Below are 11,238 nucleotides of genomic sequence, written 5' to 3'. Positions count from 1 at the left end.
ATTTGCTTTGGAATTTCTTATAAATAATAATATAACTGTCGGCTACAAGCTGCGTTACAAAGTTGTATATTCTCGGAAGAGCAATTTTCGATTAACTTTGTCAGAAAAGTCAATTAGAAATTATTTCAAATATCTGCCAATGACTACATAACGAAATAAACTAGAGCAAAATAAAAACGTTTAGTTCGTAAACTTTGCGAATGTTGCAAACATAAGCGCACGTTTGGTAACTGGAAGTGTCTAATTTTTCCGTAAATTTTGCAATTAAATTTCCGCGTTTTTTAGCTTAACACAAAAAGACTAAGCCTTAATCTTGCAGGTGAGTGGAAGGATAAAGCAGCCTCAGTCGCTTGCCAATTTTTAATGCTCTCGTGGAACAGGTTTAAGAAATAATTGCAATATAATCGTTGGGATTGCGACCATTTTAAATCCGTGGATTACTTGCTTTTTGACAAATGGTTACTTATGACGTAACGAAAATTAAGTTAATCCTTTATAGTTTTCATTTTCTGTCCGAAAAGGGTCCAGTTTCGAAATGGTTTTAATATTTATGCAAAGACAATTAGATTGCAGCAACAGAAGAACCGAAATATTCACTTTTAAAAATTCACTTTTCGTTTGGCATCTCAAGGTCCGCCATATGATAAACTTGTGGTTTTTGCGAAATAAACGCATCGCCAACATTCGTAAACTTTGAGATTGTTGCAAGCATAAGTCGCACGTTTTGTAACTGGAAATGTCTAGTTTGTCCGTAAAGTTTGCAGTTAAATTTCCGCGGTTTCTGGCTTATTACAAAAAGACTGAGGTTTATTTTTGTAGGTGAGTGGAAGGATGAAGCAGCCAGGATCACTTGCCAATTTTTATTGCTTTCGTGCAAAAGATTGCGAAATAATTTGCAATATAATCGTTGGTGTTGCGACCATCCTACAAATATTCGTCAATTGAAGTGTCACTTTCATGAGCTTGAAGTACTTCATCTTGCATATTTTCTGTGTCATCAAGCTCATCAATATTAGAATTTTCATGAAGAAATGTTACGGCTTCCGCCGCTGTGTACTTACACCTATGTACAAAGACTGCCATGTGCATTTCACTGCAATAAAATTTTGAATTGGGAAAATTTACGCGGACAAAGTATGTCTATGACGTCATAAACTCAACATAAAAGTTTTATCTAAATGAGACAAACAATTAATTTAAAAGATAAACTGCCCATCATGGAACCAAAGCATTTTCGACTTTTGGAGAAGTATTTATTGCGGTGCGAACAATACAAAAATAAATACAATAAAAACGACAAATAGGTGAACGCGTGTCAATAAATTGGCAACGATGTCAACGACGCCAAAATCAGGGGTGGTGGGGAATTTTTCTGTGTGCATAAAATTTGCCCCCAAAGTTGCTGGCACAAAAATCACGCTTTGTATTAACTATGACGTCTTTATGTTAAAAAATGTAATTGTTGGGATTACGACCATTTTAAGTCCGTCAATTATATCCCTTTTGACAAATGGTTACCTGTGACGTCACGAAAAATAAGTTAAATGTTTATAATTTTCGTTTCCTGATCGTAATGGGTCAAGTTTTGAAATTGCTTTAATGTTTATGCAAAGATCATTTAGATGCAGCAACTTAAGCACCGATATATTCACTTTTAAAAATTCACTTTTCGTTTGGCATCTCAAGGTCCGCTATACGAGAAACTTGTGGTTTATCGAAATGAAACCACAGACAATTAGATTGCAGCAACAAGTCAACCGAAATATTCACTTTTAAAAATTCACTTTTCGTTTGGCATCTCAAGGTCCGCTATACGAGAAACTTGTGGTTTATCGAAATGAAACCACAGACAATTAGATTGCAGCAACAAGTCAACCGAAATATTCACTTTTAAAAATTCACTTTTCGTTTGGCATCTCAAGGTCCGCTATACGAGAAACTTGTGGTTTATCGAAATGAAACCACAGACAATTAGATTGCAGCAACAAGTCAACCGATATATTCACTTTTAAAAATTCACTTTTCGTTTGGCATCTCAAGGTCCGCTATACGAGAAACTTGTGGTTTATCGAAACAAAAGTATCGTCAACATAAACTGCAATAATTCGTTAATGTCAAAGTCTATCGTAACAAAAATTGGTACCGACGTTGCCGGGACAACATTCACGAATTTTTTTAACTTTCACGTCTTTACTGTTAAAAAAAAAGATTTTGTTACCAGTTTAACTTTCCGGGTCTGGGTTAAGACTTTTTCGTTGCCAATTGTCAATTGTAATGTATTTTAAATTCGGTTTGGAGTTTCATGTAAATAATAAAATACTTGTTGGCAACAAGCTGCGTTACAATGTTCTATATTCTCGGAAGTGCATTTTTTAATTAAATTTTCCAGAAAAGTCAATTAGAATTATTTTCGTATCTCGACCATTGACTACAAAACCAAACAAACTAGAGCAAAACAAAAAGGTTTACTTGGTAAATTTTGTGATTGTTAAAAGTATTTGTGCTCGTTTGGTAGCTGGAAGCCTCTAGTTTGTTTGAAAATTTTCCAATTACTGTTTCCCGATTTCTTGCTCAATACAAAAATATCAAGGCTTAATCTTGTTGGGGAGTGGAAGGAAGAAACAGCCTCAATTACATGCCAATTTTTAATTCTCTCGTGCAACAGATTTACAAAATGATTGAAATATAATCTTTTGGATTGCGACTATTTAAGTTCCTCGAAAACCCGCCGTTTGACAAATGGTTACGTGTGACGTCACGAAATTCAAGTTAATCCTTTGTAATTTTCGTTTCCTGTTTGTAGTGGGTCCAGCTTTAAAAATGGTTTAATTTTCATCGTAAGAAAATTTCATTGCAGCAACAGAAGAATCAAAATATTTACTTTTAGAAATTTCGTATGCGTACAACATGTTAAGGTCCGATATACGAAATACGTGTGGGTTATTTAATTGAAAGCATCACCAACATAAACTGCATTACTTCGTTTATGTTAGCGTTTATCCATAGAAAAAATTGCACGGACGTTGGCCACACAACAGTCACGCTTTGTGATAATTATGACGTCTTTAAGTTAAAAATAATTTATCGTTATTAACAATTTGCGCTTTTTAGCTTGATATTTTAATAAGCAATTAACTACCGCTGATTAATCTAACAAATATGAAACTCCTGCTTTAACCTATTCAGCAAATGGTCACACTCAGTAACTATTTCTTAACCCTATTTAGCAAATGGTTACACTCAGTAGCCATTTGTAAATAGCAAAAGGTTACCATGGGTAACCATTTGTTAACCCTAGTTAACAATTGGTAACTCAAAGTAGCCATTTGTTAACCCTAATTAACAAATGGCTACTCTCAGTAGCCATTTGTTAACCCTATTTAGCAAGTGGTAACTTAACTATTTAGCAATTGGTAACCCTATTTAACAAATAGTTACTTCGAGTTACCAATTGTTAAATAGGGTTAACAAATGGCTACTTCGAGTAACCATTTGTTAATTAGGGTTAACAAATGGCTACTTCGAGTTACCAATTGTTAACTAGGGTTAACAAATGGTTACCCATGGTAACCTTTTGCTATTTACAAATGGCTACTGAGTGTAACCATTTGCTGAATAGGTGTAGACAGGAGTTTCATATTTGTTAGAATAATCAGCGGTAGTTAACTGCTTATTAAAATATCAAGCTAAAAAGGGCAAATTGTAAAAACGAAATATGTTTTTTTACTTTGTCAGAAAATTCAATCAGAAATATTTTCAAATTTCTGCCAATGACTAGATAACGAAATAAACTAGAGCAAAATAGAAAAGTTTAGTTCCTAAGCTTTGCGCCTGTTGTAAACATAATCCCATGTTTGGTAACTGGAAGTTTCTAATTTTTCTGTAAAATTTGCAACAAAATTTCCGCGTTTTTTAGCGTAATACAAAAAGACTAAGCCTTAATCTTGCAGGTGAGTGGAAGGATAAAGCAGCCTCAGTCGCATGCCAATTTTTATTGCTCTCGTGGGACAGGTTTACGAAATAATTGAATAATAATCGTTGGGATTGCGACCATTTTAAATCTGCTGAATGCTTGCTTTTTGACAAATGGTTACTTATGACGTCACGAAATTTTAGTTAATCCTTTATAATTTTCGATTTCTGTCCGAAAACGGTCCAGATTCGAAATGGTTATAATATTTATGCACAGAAAATTACATTGCAGCAACAGAAGAACCGAAATAGTCACTTTTAAAAATTCACTTTTCGTTTGGCATCTCAAGGTCCGCCATACTAGAAACTTGTGGATTTCTCTAAATAAAAGCATCGTCAACATAAACTGCAATAATTCGTTTATTTCACAGTCTATCGTAATTAAAATTGGAACAGATGTTGTCGGGACAACAATCACGATTTTTGTTAACTTTCATGTCTTTACTGTTAACAATAACGATTTCGTGGCAAGTTTAACTTTCCGGGTCTGGGTTAGGACTTTTTCGTTGCCAATTGTCAATTGCAATTTATTTTTAATTTGCTTCGGATTTTCTTATTAATAATAAAATACCCATCCGCTACAAGCTGCGTTACAAAGTTGCATATTCTCGGAATAACAATATTTTATTAACTTTGTCAGAAAATTCAATTAGAAATATTTTCAAATTTCTGCCAATGACTAGATAACGAAATAAACTAGAGCAAAATAGAAAAATTTAGTTCCTAAGCTTTGCGCCTGTTGTAAACATAATCCCATGTTTGGTAACTGGAAGTTTCTAATTTTTCTGTAAAATTTGCAACAAAATTTCCGCGTTTTTTAGCGTAATACAAAAAGACTAAGCCTTAATCTTGCAGGTGAGTGGAAGGATAAAGCAGCCTCAGTCGCATGCCAATTTTTATTGCTCTCGTGTGACAGGTTTACGAAATAATTGAATAATAATCGTTGGGATTGCGACCATTTTACATCTGCTGAATGCTTGCTTTTTGACAAATGGTTACTTATGACGTCACGAAATTTTAGTTAATCCTTTATAATTTTCGATTTCTGTCCGAAAACGGTCCAGATTCGAAATGGTTTTAATATTTATGCACAGACAATTAGATTGCAGCAACAGAAGAACCGAAATAATCACTTTTAAAAATTCACTTTTCGTTTGGCATCTCAAGGTCCGCCATACTAGAAACTTGTGGATTTCTCTAAATAAAAGCATCGTCAACATAAACTGCAATAATTCGTTTATTTCACAGTCTATCGTAATAAAAATTGGCACAGATGTTGCCGGGACAACAATCAGGATTTTTGTTAACTTTCATGTCTTTACTGTTAACAATAACGATTTCGTGGCAAGTTTAACTTTCCGGGTCTGGGTTAGGACTTTTTCGTTGCCAATTGTCAATTGCAATTTATTTTTAAATTGCTTCGGATTTTCTTATTAATAATAAAATACCCATCAGCTACAAGCTGCGTTACAAAGTTGTATATTCTCGGAATAACAATATTTTATTAACTTTGTCAAAAAATTCAATTAGAAATATTTTCAAATATCTTCCAATGACTAGATAACGAAATAAACTAGAGCAAAATAGAAAGGTTTAGTTCGTTAACTTTGCGAATGCTGCAAACATAAGCCTACGTTTGGTAGCTGGAAGTTCCTAATTTTTCCGTAATTTTTGCAGTTAAATTTTCGCATTTTTTTGCTCAACACAAAAAGACTAAGCCTTAATCTTGCAGGTGACTGGAAGGATAAAGCAGCCTCAGTCGTTTGCCAATTTTTATTGCTCTCGTGAAACAAGTTTGCGAAATAATTCAAATATAATCTTTGGGATTGCGACCATTTTAAATCTGCTAAATACTTGCTTTTTGACAAATGGTTACTTATGACGTCACGAAAATTTAGTTAATCCTTTATAATTTTCGTTTTAATTTCGAAAAGGGTCCAGTTTCGAAATGGTTTTAACAGATGTTGCCGGGACAACAATCAGGATTTTTGTTAACTTTCATGTCTTTACTGTTAACAATAACGATTTCGTGGCAAGTTTAACTTTCCGGGTCTGGGTTAGGACTTTTTCGTTGCCAATTGTCAATTGCAATTTATTTTTAATTTGCTTCGGATTTTCTTATTAATAATAAAATACCCATCAGCTACAAGCTGCGTTACAAAGTTGTATATTCTCGGAATAACAATATTTTATTAACTTTGTCAAAAAATTCAATTAGAAATATTTTCAAATATCTTCCAATGACTAGATAACGAAATAAACCAGAGCAAAATAGAAAGGTTTAGTTCGTTAACTTTGCGAATGCTGCAAACATAAGCCCACGTTTGGTAGCTGGAAGTTCCTAATTTTTCCGTAATTTTTGCAGTTAAATTTTCGCATTTTTTTGCTCAACACAAAAAGACTAAGCCTTAATCTTGCAGGTGACTGGAAGGATAAAGCAGCCTCAGTCGTTTGCCAATTTTTATTGCTCTCGTGAAACAAGTTTGCGAAATAATTCAAATATAATCTTTGGGATTGCGACCATTTTAAATCTGCTAAATACTTGCTTTTTGACAAATGGTTACTTATGACGTCACGAAAATTTAGTTAATCCTTTATAATTTTCGTTTTAATTTCGAAAAGGGTCCAGTTTCGAAATGGTTTTAATATTTATGCACAGACAATTAGATTGCAGCAACAGGACAACCGAAATATTCACTTTTAAAAATTCACTTTTCGTTTGGCATCTCAAGGTCCGCTATACGAGAAACTTGTGGTTTATCGAAACAAAAGTATCGTCAACATAAACTGCAATAATTCGTTAATGTCAAAGTCTATCGTAACAAAAATTGGTACCGACGTTGCCGGGACAACATTCACGAATTTTTTTAACTTTCACGTCTTTACTGTTAAAAAAAAAGATTTTGTTACCAGTTTAACTTTCCGGGTCTGGGTTAAGACTTTTTCGTTGCCAATTGTCAATTGTAATGTATTTTAAATTCGGTTTGGAGTTTCATGTAAATAATAAAATACTTGTTGGCAACAAGCTGCGTTACAATGTTCTATATTCTCGGAAGTGCATTTTTTAATTAAATTTTCCAGAAAAGTCAATTAGAATTATTTTCGTATCTCGACCATTGACTACAAAACCAAACAAACTAGAGCAAAACAAAAGGGTTTACTTGGTAAATTTTGTGATTGTTAAAAGTATTTGTGCTCGTTTGGTAGCTGGAAGCCTCTAGTTTGTTTGAAAATTTCCCAATTACTGTTTCCCGATTTCTTGCTCAATACAAAAATATCAAGGCTTAATCTTGTTGGGGAGTGGAAGGAAGAAACAGCCTCAATTACATGCCAATTTTTAATTCTCTCGTGCAACAGATTTACAAAATGATTGAAATATAATCTTTGGGATTGCGACCATTTAAGTTCCTCGAAAACCCGCCGTTTGACAAATGGTTACGTGTGACGTCACGAAATTCAAGTTAATCCTTTGTAATTTTCGTTTCCTGTTTGTAGTGAGTCCAGCTTTAAAAATGGTTTAATTTTCATCGTAAGAAAATTTCATTGCAGCAACAGAAGAATCAAAATATTTATTTTTAGAAATTTCGTATGCGTACAACATGTTAAGGTTCGATATACGAAATACGTGTGGGTTATTTAATTGAAAGCATCACCAACATAAACTGCATTACTTCGTTTATGTTAGCGTTTATCCATAGAAAAAATTGCACTGACGTTGGCCACACAACAGTCACGCTTTGTGATAATTATGACGTCTTTAAGTTAAAAATAATTTTTCGTTATTAACAATTTGCGCTTTTTAGCTTGATATTTTAATAAGCAATTAACTACCGCTGATTAATCTAACAAATATGAAACTCCTGCTTTAACCTATTCAGCAAATGGTCACACTCAGTAACTATTTCTTAACCCTATTTAGCAAATGGTTACACTCAGTAGCCATTTGTAAATAGCAAAAGGTTACCATGGGTAACCATTTGTTAACCCTAGTTAACAATTGGTAACTCAAAGTAGCCATTTGTTAACCCTAATTAACAAATGGCTACTCTCAGTAGCCATTTGTTAACCCTATTTAGCAATTGGTAACTTAACTATTTAGCAATTGGTAACCCTATTTAACAAATAGTTACTTCGAGTTACCAATTGTTAAATAGGGTTAACAAATGGCTACTTCGAGTAACCATTTGTTAATTAGGGTTAACAAATGGCTACTTCGAGTTACCAATTGTTAACTAGGGTTAACAAATGGTTACCCATGGTAACCTTTTGCTATTTACAAATGGCTACTGAGTGTAACCATTTGCTGAATAGGTGTAGACAGGAGTTTCATATTTGTTAGAATAATCAGCGGTAGTTAACTGCTTATTAAAATATCAAGCTAAAAAGGGCAAATTGTAAAAACGAAATATGTTTTTTTACTTTGTCAGAAAATTCAATCAGAAATATTTTCAAATTTCTGCCAATGACTAGATAACGAAATAAACTAGAGCAAAATAGAAAAGTTTAGTTCCTAAGCTTTGCGCCTGTTGTAAACATAATCCCATGTTTGGTAACTGGAAGTTTCTAATTTTTCTGTAAAATTTGCAACAAAATTTCCGCGTTTTTTAGCGTAATACAAAAAGACTAAGCCTTAATCTTGCAGGTGAGTGGAAGGATAAAGCAGCCTCAGTCGCATGCCAATTTTTATTGCTCTCGTGGGACAGGTTTACGAAATAATTGAATAATAATCGTTGGGATTGCGACCATTTTAAATCTGCTGAATGCTTGCTTTTTGACAAATGGTTACTTATGACGTCACGAAATTTTAGTTAATCCTTTATAATTTTCGATTTCTGTCCGAAAACGGTCCAGATTCGAAATGGTTATAATATTTATGCACAGAAAATTAGATTGCAGCAACAGAAGAACCGAAATAGTCACTTTTAAAAATTCACTTTTCGTTTGGCATCTCAAGGTCCGCCATACTAGAAACTTGTGGATTTCTCTAAATAAAAGCATCGTCAACATAAACTGCAATAATTCGTTTATTTCACAGTCTATCGTAATAAAAATTGGAACAGATGTTGCCGGGACAACAATCAGGATTTTTGTTAACTTTCATGTCTTTACTGTTAACAATAACGATTTCGTGGCAAGTTTAACTTTCCGGGTCTGGGTTAGGACTTTTTCGTTGCCAATTGTCAATTGCAATTTATTTTTAATTTGCTTCGGATTTTCTTATTAATAATAAAATACCCATCCGCTACAAGCTGCGTTACAAAGTTGCATATTCTCGGAATAACAATATTTTATTAACTTTGTCAGAAAATTCAATTAGAAATATTTTCAAATTTCTGCCAATGACTAGATAACGAAATAAACTAGAGCAAAATAGAAAAGTTTAGTTCCTAAGCTTTGCGCCTGTTGTAAACATAATCCCATGTTTGGTAACTGGAAGTTTCTAATTTTTCTGTAAAATTTGCAACAAAATTTCCGCGTTTTTTAGCGTAATACAAAAAGACTAAGCCTTAATCTTGCAGGTGAGTGGAAGGATAAAGCAGCCTCAGTCGCATGCCAATTTTTATTGCTCTCGTGGGACAGGTTTACGAAATAATTGAATAATAATCGTTGGGATTGCGACCATTTTAAATCTGCTGAATGCTTGCTTTTTGACAAATGGTTACTTATGACGTCACGAAATTTTAGTTAATCCTTTATAATTTTCGATTTCTGTCCGAAAACGGTCCAGATTCGAAATGGTTATAATATTTATGCACAGAAAATTAGATTGCAGCAACAGAAGAACCGAAATAGTCACTTTTAAAAATTCACTTTTCGTTTGGCATCTCAAGGTCCGCCATACTAGAAACTTGTGGATTTCTCTAAATAAAAGCATCGTCAACATAAACTGCAATAATTCGTTTATTTCACAGTCTATCGTAATAAAAATTGGAACAGATGTTGCCGGGACAACAATCAGGATTTTTGTTAACTTTCATGTCTTTACTGTTAACAATAACGATTTCGTGGCAAGTTTAACTTTCCGGGTCTGGGTTAGGACTTTTTCGTTGCCAACTGTCAATTGCAATTTATTTTTAATTTGCTTCGGATTTTCTTATTAATAATGAAATACCTGACCGCTACAAGCTGCGTTGCAAAGTTGTATATTCTCGGAATAGCAATATTTTATTAACTTTGTCAGAAAATTCAATTAGAAATATTTTCAAATTTCTGCCAATGACTAGATAACGAAATAAACTAGAGCAAAATAGAAAAGTTTAGTTCCTAAGCTTTGCGCCTGTTGTAAACATAATCCCATGTTTGGTAACTGGAAGTTTCTAATTTTTCTGTAAAATTTGCAACAAAATTTCCGCGTTTTTTAGCGTAATACAAAAAGACTAAGCCTTAATCTTGCTGGTGAGTGGAAGGATAAAGCAGCCTCAGTCGCATGCCAATTTTTATTGCTCTCGTGGGACAGGTTTACGAAATAATTGAAATATAATCGTTGGGATTGCGACCATTTTAAATCTGCTAAATACTTGCTTTTTGACAAATGGTTACTTATGACGTCACGAAAATTTAGTTAATCCTTTATAATTTTCGTTTTATGTCCGAAAAGGGTCCAGATTCGAAATGGTTTTAATATTTATGCACAGACAATTAGATTGCAGCAACAGAAGAACCGAAATAATCACTTTTAAAAATTCACTTTTCGTTTGGCATCTCAAGGTCTGCCATACGAGAAACTTGTGGATTTCTCGAAATAAAAGCTTAGCCAACATAAACTGCAATAATCCGTTTATTTTACAGTCTATCGTAACACAAATTGGTACCGACGTTGCCAGGACAACATTCACGAATTTTTGTTAACTTTCCCGTCTTTATTGTTAAAAAAAAGATTTTGTGACGAGTTTAACTTTCCGGGTCTGGGTTAGGACTTTTTCGTTGCCAATTGTCAATTGTAATGTATTTTAAATTCGGTTTGGAATTTCATATAAATAATAAAATACTTGTTGGCAACAAGCTGCGTTACAATGTTCTATATTATCGGAAGTGCATTTTTCAATTAAATTTTCCAGAAAAGTCAATTAGAATTATTTTCGTATCTCGACCATTGACCACATAACCAAATAAACTAGAGCAAAAGAAAATGGTTTACTTGGTAAATTTTGTGATTGTTAAAAGTATTTGTGCTCGTTTGGTAGCTGGAAGCCTCTAGTTTGTTTGAAAATTTTCCAATTACTGTTTCCCGATTTCTTGCTCAATACAAAAATATCAAGGCTTAAT

The sequence above is a fragment of the Clavelina lepadiformis genome, chromosome 6 (assembly GCF_947623445.1).
Source record: "Clavelina lepadiformis chromosome 6, kaClaLepa1.1, whole genome shotgun sequence".
NCBI classification, from domain to species: Eukaryota; Metazoa; Chordata; class Ascidiacea; order Aplousobranchia; family Clavelinidae; genus Clavelina; species Clavelina lepadiformis.
The sequence above is the reverse complement of the archived record's forward strand: the minus strand, read 5'-3'. Positions refer to the sequence as shown.